The sequence below is a fragment of the Dama dama genome, chromosome 14, assembly GCF_033118175.1.
Source record: "Dama dama isolate Ldn47 chromosome 14, ASM3311817v1, whole genome shotgun sequence".
NCBI classification, from domain to species: domain Eukaryota; kingdom Metazoa; phylum Chordata; class Mammalia; order Artiodactyla; family Cervidae; genus Dama; species Dama dama.
The window spans coordinates 3024255-3037504 of NC_083694.1; positions in this window are offsets into that span (position 1 = coordinate 3024255).

Here is a 13250-nt window from a genome sequence, read left to right on the forward strand (position 1 = left end):
GTTAAACGTTACTTATTAATGTTTGATAACTTGCTACTGCAGTAAAGACAGAAAACAACAGACGGCTCCTCATTCTCACTTGCACAATCATCAGTCACACTACACCGCTCACATCATTTGAGTTGGAAGCTGACTGAAGTACACTGCCGGTCCTCCTCCATTTGTTTTTGCTATTGCTCATGAATAATGATTAAACTACAGTTTTGCAAATACTTTTAGTTTTTTAGCCTGTAACTTCTGACCTGCCTGCCCTTTAGGTAGGGTTGGACATGAGCTTCATGGCAAACAAAATAAGCTCCGTTTTCTATGCTTTTCCCAGGAATAGAAGAGAAAGCAACAGGAAGATGGAAAAATCAGCCCTGCTCAGGTCTCTTGACCTTCTTAACCTTGAGGAGAGACCATCAGCATGGTTCACAATGTTTGTTACCCAGGTAAGGAAGGTCAGGCTAGGCTTCTTGTCTGTTTGGGATGTCTTAGTTTCCTTCCCAGTGGTCTTTTCTCAATTCCCGTTGCCTTTGACATAGTTAACCATTTCTTGAAATTTGCTTCTCATGTGACTTAGTGACACCATTCTTTCTTGTTCAGCCTCCTTCTCTGATGATCACCTTATTTCACCGTTTCCTTTTCATCCTGTCACTCTTTAAGTATTTCTAAAGGCTTGATTCTTGGTCCCTGAGCTGATGATTCTTTGAACTTTTTACTTTGGTGAATTGCCCTTGGCTTCGCATTTCTCTTTGTCTAAGTTTTATTTATATCTTCATCTCTAATCAGTTTTGCTCAGCTGATATAAAGATACTTTTAGTTGGCTGTCCTGTCAGAGCCTCCCTCTCATTGCTTCACCTCAAAAACAACTATTTCTGTCACTGGCCTCATCATTTCTTCCTTCCACTCAGACCTGAAATTTTCTATTTTACTGTGGTAGGAACACTTAACATGAGACCTACCTCTGAAGTTTTTTTTTAAGTTTTAAAGTATGCAGTCACAGCAATATAAACATTCAAATTTTAAGTGTGTAGTAGTGGTACAGTGTTGTACAACAGATCTCTAGAACTTATTCATCTTGCTTAAATGAATCTTATGCCTATTGATTACTAACTGCCCATTTCTCCCTCCCTCCAGCCCTTAGTCACCACTATTTAGTCCATTCTTTATTTCTATAAATTTAACTATTTTAGATACCTCATATAGGTGAAATCATGCAGCAGTTTTTCTTTCTTGGATATTTCACTTAGCATGATTAATATCTTTAAGGTTCATCCCTGTTGTCATGTATTGCAGAATTTCCTTCTTTTTAATGGCCAAATAATATTACATTGTATGCATATACAATTTTTAATTTTATTTTAAAATTTTTATTGGAGTAGAGATGCTTTACATTGTTGTGTAGATCTCTATTGTACAGCAAATGAATCAATTATGCATATACATGTATCTCCTCTTTTTTGTATTTCTTGCACATGTAGGTCACTACAGAATGTTCAGTAAAACTCCCTGTGCAATACAGAAGGTTCCCACTAGTTATCTATTTTATACATAGTATAAGTAGTGTATATATGTCAATCCCAATCTTCCAGTTCATTCACCTCCCCTTGCCTCCTTGGTATCCATGCATTTGTTGTCTACATCTGTGTCTCTATTTCTGCTTCATAAATAAGATCGTCTATACCAATTTTTTCAGGTTCCACATATATATGTTAATATACAGTATTTGTTTTCCTCTGTCTGACTTACTTCACTCTGTAACAGTTTATAAGAAGTCCATCCACATCTCTAAAAGTGACTCAGTTTCATTCCTTTTTATGGCTGGGTAATATTCCATTGTGTGTGTACACACACACACATATACACACACATATGTATTCTTTGGCAATGCCAAAAAATATTCAAACTACTGCACAGTTGCACTCATCCCACACACTAGCAAAGTAATGCTCAAAATTCTCCAAGCCAGGCTTCAACAGTACATGAACCATGAACTTTCAGATGTTCAAGCTGTATTTAGAAAAGGCAGAGGAACCAGAGATCAAATTGCCAACATCTGTTGGATCTTTGAAAAAGCAAGAGAGTTCCCAAAAAGCATCTATTTCTGCTTTATTGACTATGCCAAAGCCTTTGACTGTGTGGATCACAACAAACTGTGGAAAATTCTTAAAGAGATGGGAATATCAGACCACCTCACCTGCCTCCTGAGAAATCTGTATGCAGGTCAAGAAGCAGCAGTTAGAATTGGACATGGAATAACAGACTGGTTCCAAATTGGTAAAGGAGTACGTCAAGGCTGTATATTGTCACCCTGCTTATTTAACTTATATGCAGAGTACATCATGCAAAATGCTGGGCTGGAAGAAGCACAGGCTGGAATCAAGATTGCTGGGAAAAATATCAATAATCTCAGATATGCAGATGACACCACCCTTATGTCAGAAAGTAGAAAAGAACTAAAGAGCCTCTTGATGAAAGTGAAAGAAGAGAGTGAAAAAGTTGTCTTAAAAGTCAGCATTCAAAAAACTAAGATCATGGCATCTGGCCCCATCACTTATGGCAAATAGTTGGGGAAACAGTGGAAACAGTGACAGACTTTATTTTCTTGGGCTTCAAAATCACTGCAGATGGTAACTGCAGCCATGAAATTAAAAGATGCTTGCTCCTTGGAAGAAAAGCTGTGACCAACCTAGACAGCATATTAAAAAGCAAAGACATTACTTTGCCAACAAAGGTCCATCTAGTCAAAGCTATGGTTTTTCCAGTGGTCACGTATGGATGTTAGAGTTGGACTGTAAGGAAAGCTGAGTGCCAGTGAACTGATGCTTTGAACTGTAGTGTTGGAGAAGACTCTTGAGAGTCCCTTGGACTGAAAGGAGATCCAACCAGTCAATCTTAAAGGACATCAGTACTGAATATTCATTGGAAGGACTGATGCTGAAGCTGAAACTCCAATACTTTGGGCCACCTGATGGGAAGAACTAACTCATTGGAAAAGACCCTGATGCTGGGAAAGATTGAAGGCAGGAGGAGAAGAGGATGTCAGAGGATAAGATGGTTGGGTGGCATCACTGACTCAATGGACATGAGTTTGAGCAAGATCCAGGAGTTGGTGATGGATAGGAAAGCCTGGCATGCTGCAGTCTATGAGGTCGCAAAGAGAGTCAGACATGACTGAGTTACTGAACTGAACTGACATATGTATGTGCGTGTATATATATATATATATAAAATTACATCTTCTTTATCCACTTTTTGTTGATGGACATTTAGATTGCTTCCATGTCTTGGCTATTGTAAATAGTGGTACTATGAACACTGGGGTGCATGTCTTTTTGAATTATGTTTTTTTCTGGGTATATGGCCAGTAGTGGGATTCCTGGGTCATGTGGTAGTTTTCAGTCTTTTAAGGAATGTCCAAACTGTCCTCCTGAGTGGCTGTATCAATTTACATTTCCACCATCAGTGCAAGAGGGTTCCTTTTTCTCCACACCCTCTCCAGTGATTTATTGTTTGTAGATTTTGTGGTGATAGCCATTCTGACCAGTATGAAGTGATATCTCACTGTAGTTTTCATTTGCATTTCTCTAATCATTAGTGATGTTGAGCATTTTTTCATGTGTTTGTTGGCCATCTTTATGTTTTCTTTGGAGAAATGTCCATTTAGATCTTCTGGCCATTTTCTGATTGGTTTGTTTGTTTGTTTTGCTATTGAGCTGCATGAGCTGCTTGTATATTTTGGAGATTGATCCTTTGTCAGTTACTTCATTTGCAAATATTTTCTCCCATTCTGAGGGTTGTCTTTTCATCGTGTTTATGGTTTCCTTTGTTGTGCAAAAGCTTTTAAGTTTAATTAGGTCCCATTTGTTTATTTTTGTTTTCATTCTCATTACTCTAGGAGATGTGTCAAAAAAAGATCTTGCTGTAATTTATGTCAAAGAGTGTTCTGTCTATGTTTTCCTGTAAGAGTTTTAAAGAGTCTGGCCTTACATTTAGATCTTTAGTTCATTCTTAGTTTTTATTTGTGTTTGGTTTTAGGGGGTGTTCTAATTTCATTCTTTTACATGTAGCTGTCCAGTTTTCCCAGCACCATTTATTAAAGAGACTCTCTTTACTCCACTGTGTATTCTGGCCTCCTTTATCATCATTAGGTGACCATAAGTGGGTGTGTTTACCTCTGGGTTTCTGTCCTGTTCCATTGATTTGTACTTCTGTTTTTATGCCAGTACTGTACTGCCTTGATGACTGTAGCCTGTAGAATAGCCTTAAATTAGGGAGCCTGCTTTCTCCAGCTGTTTTTTTTTTTTTTTTCTTAAGATTGCTTTTGTTATTTGGGGTCTTTTGTGTTTTCATACAAATTGTAAAATGTTTTGTTCTAGTTCTGTGAAAAATTTGATAGGGATTGCATTGAATCTGTAGATTGCTTTGGGTAGTCATTTTCACAATATTGATTCTTCCAATCCAAGAACATGGTATATCTCTTCATCTATTTGTGTCATCATTGATTTCTTTCATCAGTGTCATAGTTTTCTTCATACAGGTCTTTTACCTCTTATGTTTTTACCTAGGTCCATTCCTAGGTATTTTATTCTTTTTGTTGCAGTGATAAATGGGATAGTTTCCTTAATTTCTCTTTCTGATCTTTCATTGTTAGTGTATAAGAATGCAAGAGATTTCTGCGTATTGATTTTGTATCCTGTGATTTTACTAAATTCATTGATTAGCTCCAGTAGTTTGCTGGTGGCATCTTTAGGATTTTCTGTGTTTAGTATCATGTTATTTGCAAACAGTGGCAATTTTACTTCTTTGCCAATTTGGATTCCTATTGTCTCTTTTTCTTCTCTGACTGCCATGCTAGGGCTTCTAAGACTGTGTTGAATAATAGTGGTGAGAGTAGGTACTCTTGTCTTGTTCCTGATCTTAGAGGAAATGATTTCAGTTTTTCACCATTGCGTACACAGTTTTTAAAAATTCATATTTTGATGGACTTATAAGTTGCTTCCTTATCTTGGCTATTGTAAATGGTGCTGCAATGAACATAGGAGTACTAACATCTCTTTGAGATTCTGATTTCAATTCTCTTGGATAATATTCCAGAAGTGGGATCATTGGATCATACGATAGTTCTATTTTTAATCTTTTGAGGAAACTCCATGCTGTTTTCCATAATGGCTGCAGCATTTGCATTCCTACCAACAGTGGGCAAGGGTTTCAGTCTCTCCACATCCTCACTAACACCTGTTGTTTCTCTCTTTCTCTCTCTCTTTTTAAAAATAATAGCCATCCTGACAAATGCAAAGTTATACCTCATTGTGGTTTTGATTTGTATTTCCCCAATGATTAGAGTTATATATATATATATATTTTGCCATCTGTATGTCTTCATTGGAGAAAAATCTATTCAACTCTTTAGCCAATTTTCAAAATATGTCCTTAGGTCTTTGTTTTTGTTAGTAGAATTTCCGCACTTTTTTGCTTTTCTTTTTTACATTTTTATTGAAGTAAAGTTGATTTACAGTGTTGTGTTAGTTTTAGGCATACAGCAGAGTGAATCAGTTATATACACACATATGTCCACTCTTTTTTAGATTCGTTTCCCATATAAACCATTGCAGAGTATTGAGGAGAGTTTCTTGTGCTATACAGTAAGCTCTTATTAACTAGCTATCTTATGTATAGTAGAGTGTAAATGGATCTTGAGCATTATTAATATTTCCTCTTACATGCATTCCTCTGCAGCCCCTCTTTTTTATTTTTAAGATTTTTAAAATTTATTTTAATTGGAGAGTAATTGTTTTACAATGTTGTGTTGGTTCCTGCCGTACAACAACTCGAATTAGCCATAATTATATATTATATTCACTCCCTCTTGAACCTCCCTCCCCCCTCCCATTCCCCTTCTCTAGTTTGTCACAGCAGCAGGCTGGGCTGCCTGTGTTATATAGCAGCTTCCCACTAGCTATCTATTTTACACATGATAGTGTAGCTCCTCCCTTTTAAAAAATCAGTCACCACATCCTATTGATCTTTTCTTCAAAGATGTTTCTTCCACTCATCCTTTACACTTTGTATCCAGTGCTGCTTTCATTACTCACTCCTGGATCATCTTCAAAAACCTGTTTATTGGTCTCTCTGATTTTAGTTTTTTAAAATCTTCAATGCATCCTATATAGCCAGCCAGGTTGATTGTTCTAAAACCTCATTCAGTTCAGTTGCTCAGTCGTGTCTGACTCTTTGCAACCCCACAGACTGCAGCACGTCAGGCCTCCCTGTCCATCATCAACTCCCGGAGCTTGCTCAAACTCATGTCCATAGAATCAGTGATGCCATCCAACCATCTCATCCTCTGTCGTCCCCTTCTCCTCCTGCCTTCAGTCAGGGTCTTTTCCTGTGAGTCAGTTCTTCGCATCAGGTGGCCAAAGTAGTGGAACTTCAGCTTCAGCATCAGCTCTTTCAGTGAATATTCAGGGTTGATTTCCTTTAGGATTGACTGGTTTAATCTCCTTGCTGTCCAAGGGACTCTCAAGAATCTTCTCCAACACCACAGTTCAAAGGCATCAATTCGTTGGCACTCAGCTTTCTTTATGGTCCAACTCTCACATCCATACATGACTACTGGAAAAACCATAGCTTTGACTGCTGCTGCTGCTGCTAAGTCACTTCAGTCGAGTCAGACTCTGTGCAACCCCATAGACGGCAGCCCAACAGGCTCCCCCATCCCTGGGATTCTCCAGGCAAGAGTCCTGGAGTGGGGTGCCATTGCCTTCTCCTATAGCTTTGACTAGATGGACCTTTGTTGGCAAAGTAGTGTCTCTGCTTTTTAATATGCTTTCTAGGTTTGTCATAGCTTTTCTTCCAAGGAGCTTTTAATTTCATGGCATCTGCAGTGATTTTGGAGCCCAAGATAATAAAGTCTGTCACTGTTTCCATTGTTTCCCCATTTATTTACCATGATAGGACTGGGTGCCGTGATCTTCATTTTTTGAATGTTGAGTTTTAAGCCAGCTTTTTCACTCTTCTCTTTCACTTTCATCAAGAGGCTTTTTAGTTCTTCTTCACTTTCTGTCATAAGGGTGGTGTCATCTGCATATCTGAGGTTATTGATATTTTTCCCAGCAATCTTGACTGCAGTTTGTGCTTCATCCAGCCCAGCATTTCGCCTGATATACTCTGCATAGAAGTTAAATAAGCAGGGTGACAATATACAGTCTTGACATACTCCTTTCTCAATTTGGAACCAGTCTGTTGTTTCATGTCTAGTTCAACTGTTGCTTCTTGACCTGCATACAGATTTCTTAGGAGGCAGGTGAGGTGGTCTGGTATTCACATCTCTTGAAAAATTTTCCATAGTTTGTTGTGATTTGTTCCTTCATTATTTACCAACTGTCCAAAAACAGGCCAACCTCCCTGACTGGTGTCAGAAGCTTTCTGTACCCTGGTCCCACCCTACCTAACAATTCTGTCTCACCTGATCTCAAATGGGAATGTTCCCCCTCTGAAGGATTCTACTCTTTAAAAGCCCAATTTCTTTCTTTCTTTTTTTTAAGGCAGCGGAGGATTTGATGGGATATAGCCAGATCTACAATCCTGAGCACAGTTATTAAGCTCTAGCATCCTCTCCCAGGACGAGTGTATTTGAATTGATTAGTTTTGACGACACTGGGTCTTCATCACTACATGTGGGCTTTTCTCTTGTTGGGCCGAGCAGGGGCTACTCTCTAGTTGCGATGTGCAGGCTTCTCATTGCAATGGCTTCTCTTTTTGCGGAGCAGGGGCTCTAGGGCGCCCAGCCTTCAGTAGTTGCGGTTCCCAGGCTCTAGAGCACAGGCTCAGTAATTGAGGGCTTAGTTGCTCCGCGGCATGCGGAATCTTCCCAGATCAGGGATTGAATCTGTGCCCCTATCTTGGCAGGCAGATTACTATCCACTGTATCACCAGGGAAGTCACCAATTTCATTTTTGACTTTGTATATTTGCTTCGGGTTCTTCACCTATCAGGATACCCCTCAGGTTTCTTTTCATACACCTAAGTCTTACCACACTTTAAGTTCTCAAACTTCAGTGTACATTAGAATCGCTGGGGGGTGCTTGTTAAAAATGAACATTCTGACTCTGCAGTCCTGGGGTAGGACCCAGGGAAATCTGCCTTTTTGTCAAGTACTAAGGTGATGCCTAGATCAGATCCACTTTGAGAAAGCTGCTTTAAGGCCTGACTTAAGTATCAACCCATTTAGGAATATTTCCCTTATTACTGTAGCCCTTATTCATCACCTGGAGCATTTACAATTGGTTTGACCTGTGGTCTCTTAACTGACCAATATAAAATTATTTAACATATATGGAAACAGTACATTGCAAAGTAAACAAGAATTTCAAATACAAAATTTTGGCTTTGGCCCTGGTTGTGTGTAAGAGGAACTACTTTAAGTTTGCCAGATCTGAAGTATGAAGAGGGAAGATTAGCAAGTTCCTGGTGTCTCCCCATCTTACAGCGTTTCTATCAAAGGAGTGACAATTCTTTGGTGGGAATAGGGGTATTGTATTTCTTTAATAGTAGTTGCCGTTTCCCAGAGAGACAATTATAAATAAGAGAGAGAAAGTACATTCAGAGTGCCAAACATGAGTTTGCATGTTCGTGTTTGGAACACAGCTTTTTGGAAGCTGGGGAAAGTGGTCAGCCTTGCTCTGATCCTGTCACAGTTCCAGTGGGTGCTTGCCTCTTTCCTTTGTACTTCCCACTTTTTATTTAAAAAAATTTCAAGCCCATAGAAGTGTTAAAGAGTATAATGTATGTCAATATGTCCTAAAACTGAATTTTCGATTACTGACATTTTGTCGCATCTGCTTTATCTTTGTGTATATGTATGTATCAAACCATTTGAAACTAAGTAGCACACAGTTCATCCCTACACACTTCAGTACACAGGATCTAATAATTAAATTCTCTTATAAAACCAGAATATTGTAATAGAGAAGGATAAATGTGACTCCATATTAGATCTGTTTCTTTTACTTTAACCTTTGAATTCTACTGATTTTGTTGCAAGTTAAGAATGTTGCCTGTTGCCTGAAATATACAGGATAACTCATTCTCAAAGCTCTGACCTTTAAAGGTATAATACTTTTCCATTCATACAGACATAAAACATTGTAGAACAGAGAATAACATTTGTCTTGTTAGAAGTTTATAGGAGCATCATGACTTGACCTCTGTGGACAGCTGCAAGAAAAAAGGATTCTGACACCAGAATGTTTGCAACAACTCACCACAGTCACTCCATCTTTAGTATACAAGTAGCCTTAATTTTAACTAGGTAAAATGGTTCTCTGGAACATTAGTCCACCGTCTTGTTGATCAGCTGACTTTCAAAATAAAGTTGTGATTCCTTGCCCCCAAAATCAGCTCTCCATTTATTGGCTTGTTGTGGGGTGAGCAGTAGGAGCTTGGGCTTGGTAACAATACTATTATCATACCTAACAAAATTAACCTTAGCTCAATAATATCATAAACAATTTACATTTATCTGTATCCTTTGAAATATTTTTTTCTCATTTCTCCTACTCTGATCCAGAATACAATAAAAATTCATTCATTGCATTTGGTTGTTTTATTTCTTTAGTCTTTTTTTTGTTTGTTTTGTTTTAATGTAGAACTATACTGTATCCTAGGGGCTTCCCTGATGCCTCAGACAGTAAAGAATCTGCCTGCAATGGGGAGACCCAGGTTCAATCCCTGAGTTGGTAAGATTCCCTGGAGAAGGAAATGGCAACCCACTCCAGTATTCTGGCCTGGAAAATCCTATAGACAGAGGGGCCTGACGGGCTATAGTCCATGCGGTCACAGAGTTGGACATGTCTTAGCAACTAACACTTTCCCTTTCATGCTGTGTTCAATACAGGAGCCAGTATCCATGTGTGATTATTTATATTCAAGTTAGTTAAAATTAAATAAATTTAAAATTCAGCTCACCAGTCACACTGGCCACATTTCAAGTGTTCACATGTGATAGTGGCACTATATTGAACAGCTCAGACCCGGAGTATTTTTCTTATCACTGACAGTTCTGTTGGACAGCTTCAATCTATAACTCCTTGTCTTCTATTTTTTTTTTTTTTGCTTTTTGTAACACTGAGTTTCTTTCTTTCTTTCAATAGCTTTGCCTTTATTTTTTTCATTTTTTTAAAATTTATTTTTTTATTGAAGGATAACTGCTTTACAGAATTATGTTGTTCTCTGTCAAACCTCAACATGAATCAGCCATAAGTATACATATATCCCCTCCCTTTTGACCCTCCCTCCCATCTCCCTCCCCATCCCACCCCTCTAGGTTGGTACAGAGCCCTGTTTGAGTTTCCTGAGCCACACGGCAAATTCCCATTTTAAAAGCGTTTTATTGTAGAGAGTCTGGGTTGTTGACCTACATTCTAGACTATCTGATTATTTTCTCAAGAATAGATCTGGAAAAACGTTTTTGGCAAGAGCACTACATAAAGGACATAGCGTACAGCTTATTATATCATTCATTTCAGGTTGGTGATGTCTACTGTATGAGTAAATAAACATTGATATTTATTAAAGAAGTAATGCAGCACCAGGAAATTGTCTAACAACTTGGGGGTTTGACTTCAAATAGAAGACAGAGTTTAGGGGATTTCCTGGTGGTCCCGTGGTTAGAACTTGGGGCTTTCATTGCCGTGGCCAGGGTTCAACTCCTGGTTGGGGAACAAAGATCCTGCAAGCTGCGAGGTGCAGCCAAAAAAAAAAAAAAAAGAGAGAGAGAGAGACTTTATATAATCTCCATAGCTTCACTCCTGTGCTAGGAAGAGAGTGAAAAAATGCTTTGTAACATGAAACGGAGACTGAAGTGATACGGCCAGTGGCCCAGGAACACGGATGAGGTGGATGGAGCAAGACAAGGGTCTGCCCACAGGGCTCCAGCTGTCCCTCAGCCCCAAACTCCAGACTGGCTTAAGTGATTGTAACTTTTTGGTGGTTGCTTTGGGCACAGGAAGTAGCTTGGTGAGATGCCTGTGACCCAGCTAAGCATTCAGCCGGAAGGCTCTGCAGCAAGGTGCCCTAGGAAACCCTCTAGAGAGAGGCTGGCGGGCTCAAAGGCCAGTGTGTCAATCACTTCTCTGCAGGCTTGTGCCCGAGTGTGCAGCTAGCTTTGAGCTGGGAGTATCTGGGGAAAACATCGGACCCCAGTTTTTATAGCTTTTGTTGCCACATTTGCCTTCTTCCATGGATACTCTCCCATTCATTCCAAATAAAGACCAGGGAAAGAAGATAGGAAAAGGGGTAGAGGAGAATTTGTGGTTTAAAGAACTGAGTGTGGGCTTCCCTGGTGGCTCAGGGGAAATGAATCTACCTGCCAATGCAGGAGACACAGGTTTGATCTCTTATCTGGGCAGATACTGCATGCCGTGGATAAACTAAGCCTGCGAGCCACAGCTGTTGAGCCTGTACTCTAAAGTCCTGGAGCCACAGCTACTGAGCCCACGCTTCCTAGAGCCCATGCTCTGCAACAAGAGAAGCCACTGAATTGAGAAGCTCGCACATCGCAACTAGAGAGTAGCTCCTGCTCGACACAACTAGAGAAAAGCCTATGCATCTATGAGGACCTGTTGCTGTTGTTTAGTTGCTAAGTCATGTCTGACTCTTTTTGACCCCATGCACTGCAGCCCACCAGGGTCCTCTATCCATGGGATTTCTCAGGCAAGAACACTGGAGTGCCATTTCCTTCCTGATGCGAGGATCGAACCTGCATCTCCTGCTTGGCAGGCAGATTCTTTACCACTGAGACACCTGGGAAGCCCCAGTGAAGACCTAGCACAGCCAAAAATAAGTAAATAAAATTAAAAAGAGAAGACAGTGTGTGTTAGTGTGTCACTGAGAAAGTCACATCTCTCTAACAAAGCCATTCCCTTCACACAGATGATTTTGATTTTCTATGTCTTTTCAACTCTCTAAGAGGTGAGCAAGGCAAAGATTATTGTACTCATAGACTGTCCTTAGTTACCCACTGGCAACCCCCTATCCCTCCGCAAAGAGCTTGGAAATATTGTGTTCTTCCTAGGCCTCCCAGAGGTAAACTCTAAAATCAACATGTAATGAGAAGTTCTGAGGCAGGAGACAGTCTGACTGGAGCATAAGCAAATCTAAAGGAGAAATGCGTGGCTTTGAAGGGAAGTTGGTCGGTCTTAGAAGTGAAGGAGACACTGAGAGCAGAGCTCACAGCTCTCTGGCTTCTGTCTGGCAGATACTAGGGTCTGAAGGGAACACCTGCCCGCCTGTCAGGTGTCCGGACGGTGAGGACTCAGGCAGCTGACTAGCAAGGCATGGTGCCATTGTATTTTCAAGTGCTAAAATGAAGCTCTCTGTTGTGATTCCGAGCTCTCTAAGTGCCTTCTGATCACCTTTCTCCTGGGTAAGTTCCCTCTGGGCAGTGATTCTGTAGGCCAGGCAGACATGTCTGTTGGGCCCACTGACCGTCTGGTCTAATGCACAGGCCTCTGTGAACTTGTGGGCGTAGGTTAGCCTCCCCAAGATGACTTCTGGATGGGACTGAGTTTCTGAGCTTCTGAGGATGAAGCCAGGTCAGAGTCACAGTTTTCTTACTCCACGGAGACCTGTGAAGCTGGCTGGCTCTCCTCGTGGCCCAGCTTTTTCCAACCTCAACTGTAACCATGCCACCAAAGAGCAGAATCCGGCTGGGCCTGGGCCCATCAGCTTCTCAGTTCACTAGTTCCTTCATAGCATCCCACACTCTATGTCCTGAGTTATTTCTCTTCTCGTTTCAATTAGCATTATATATAATAATAATAAAAGTTTGTTTATTGACTCTTCTGTGTGCCCAACAGCCCCACAGAGAAGGCATTATCGTCCCATTCTACAGATGGGACAGCTGGGGACAAAAGAACTGAGAAGGGTAGGATTTAAACCTATGTCTACATCCAGAGCTTGTGCTTTGCTATTATATTTAAAACTAAGCTGCGAGAGGAAACTAGGATGACTTCTCAGAAGAATGTAACATCCTCAGCATGTTTTCCAAAAGTTACCTCGTTCTGAAAGTGGACACGAGGACTCTCACTTACTGACCTCAAAAAATAAGCGTCTGCCTTGATTGGAGGAGGCAGGCTGGCAGTCGCGCCTCGCTGCGGGAGTGGGAGAATCTAGAGATGTCCTGGGGTGTCCCAGAGGAATCTGGCCGTCAGCTTTGACCCTGACCCAGGAGAAAGTGGATCTGGATGGTAAGTGAAGCAAGACAG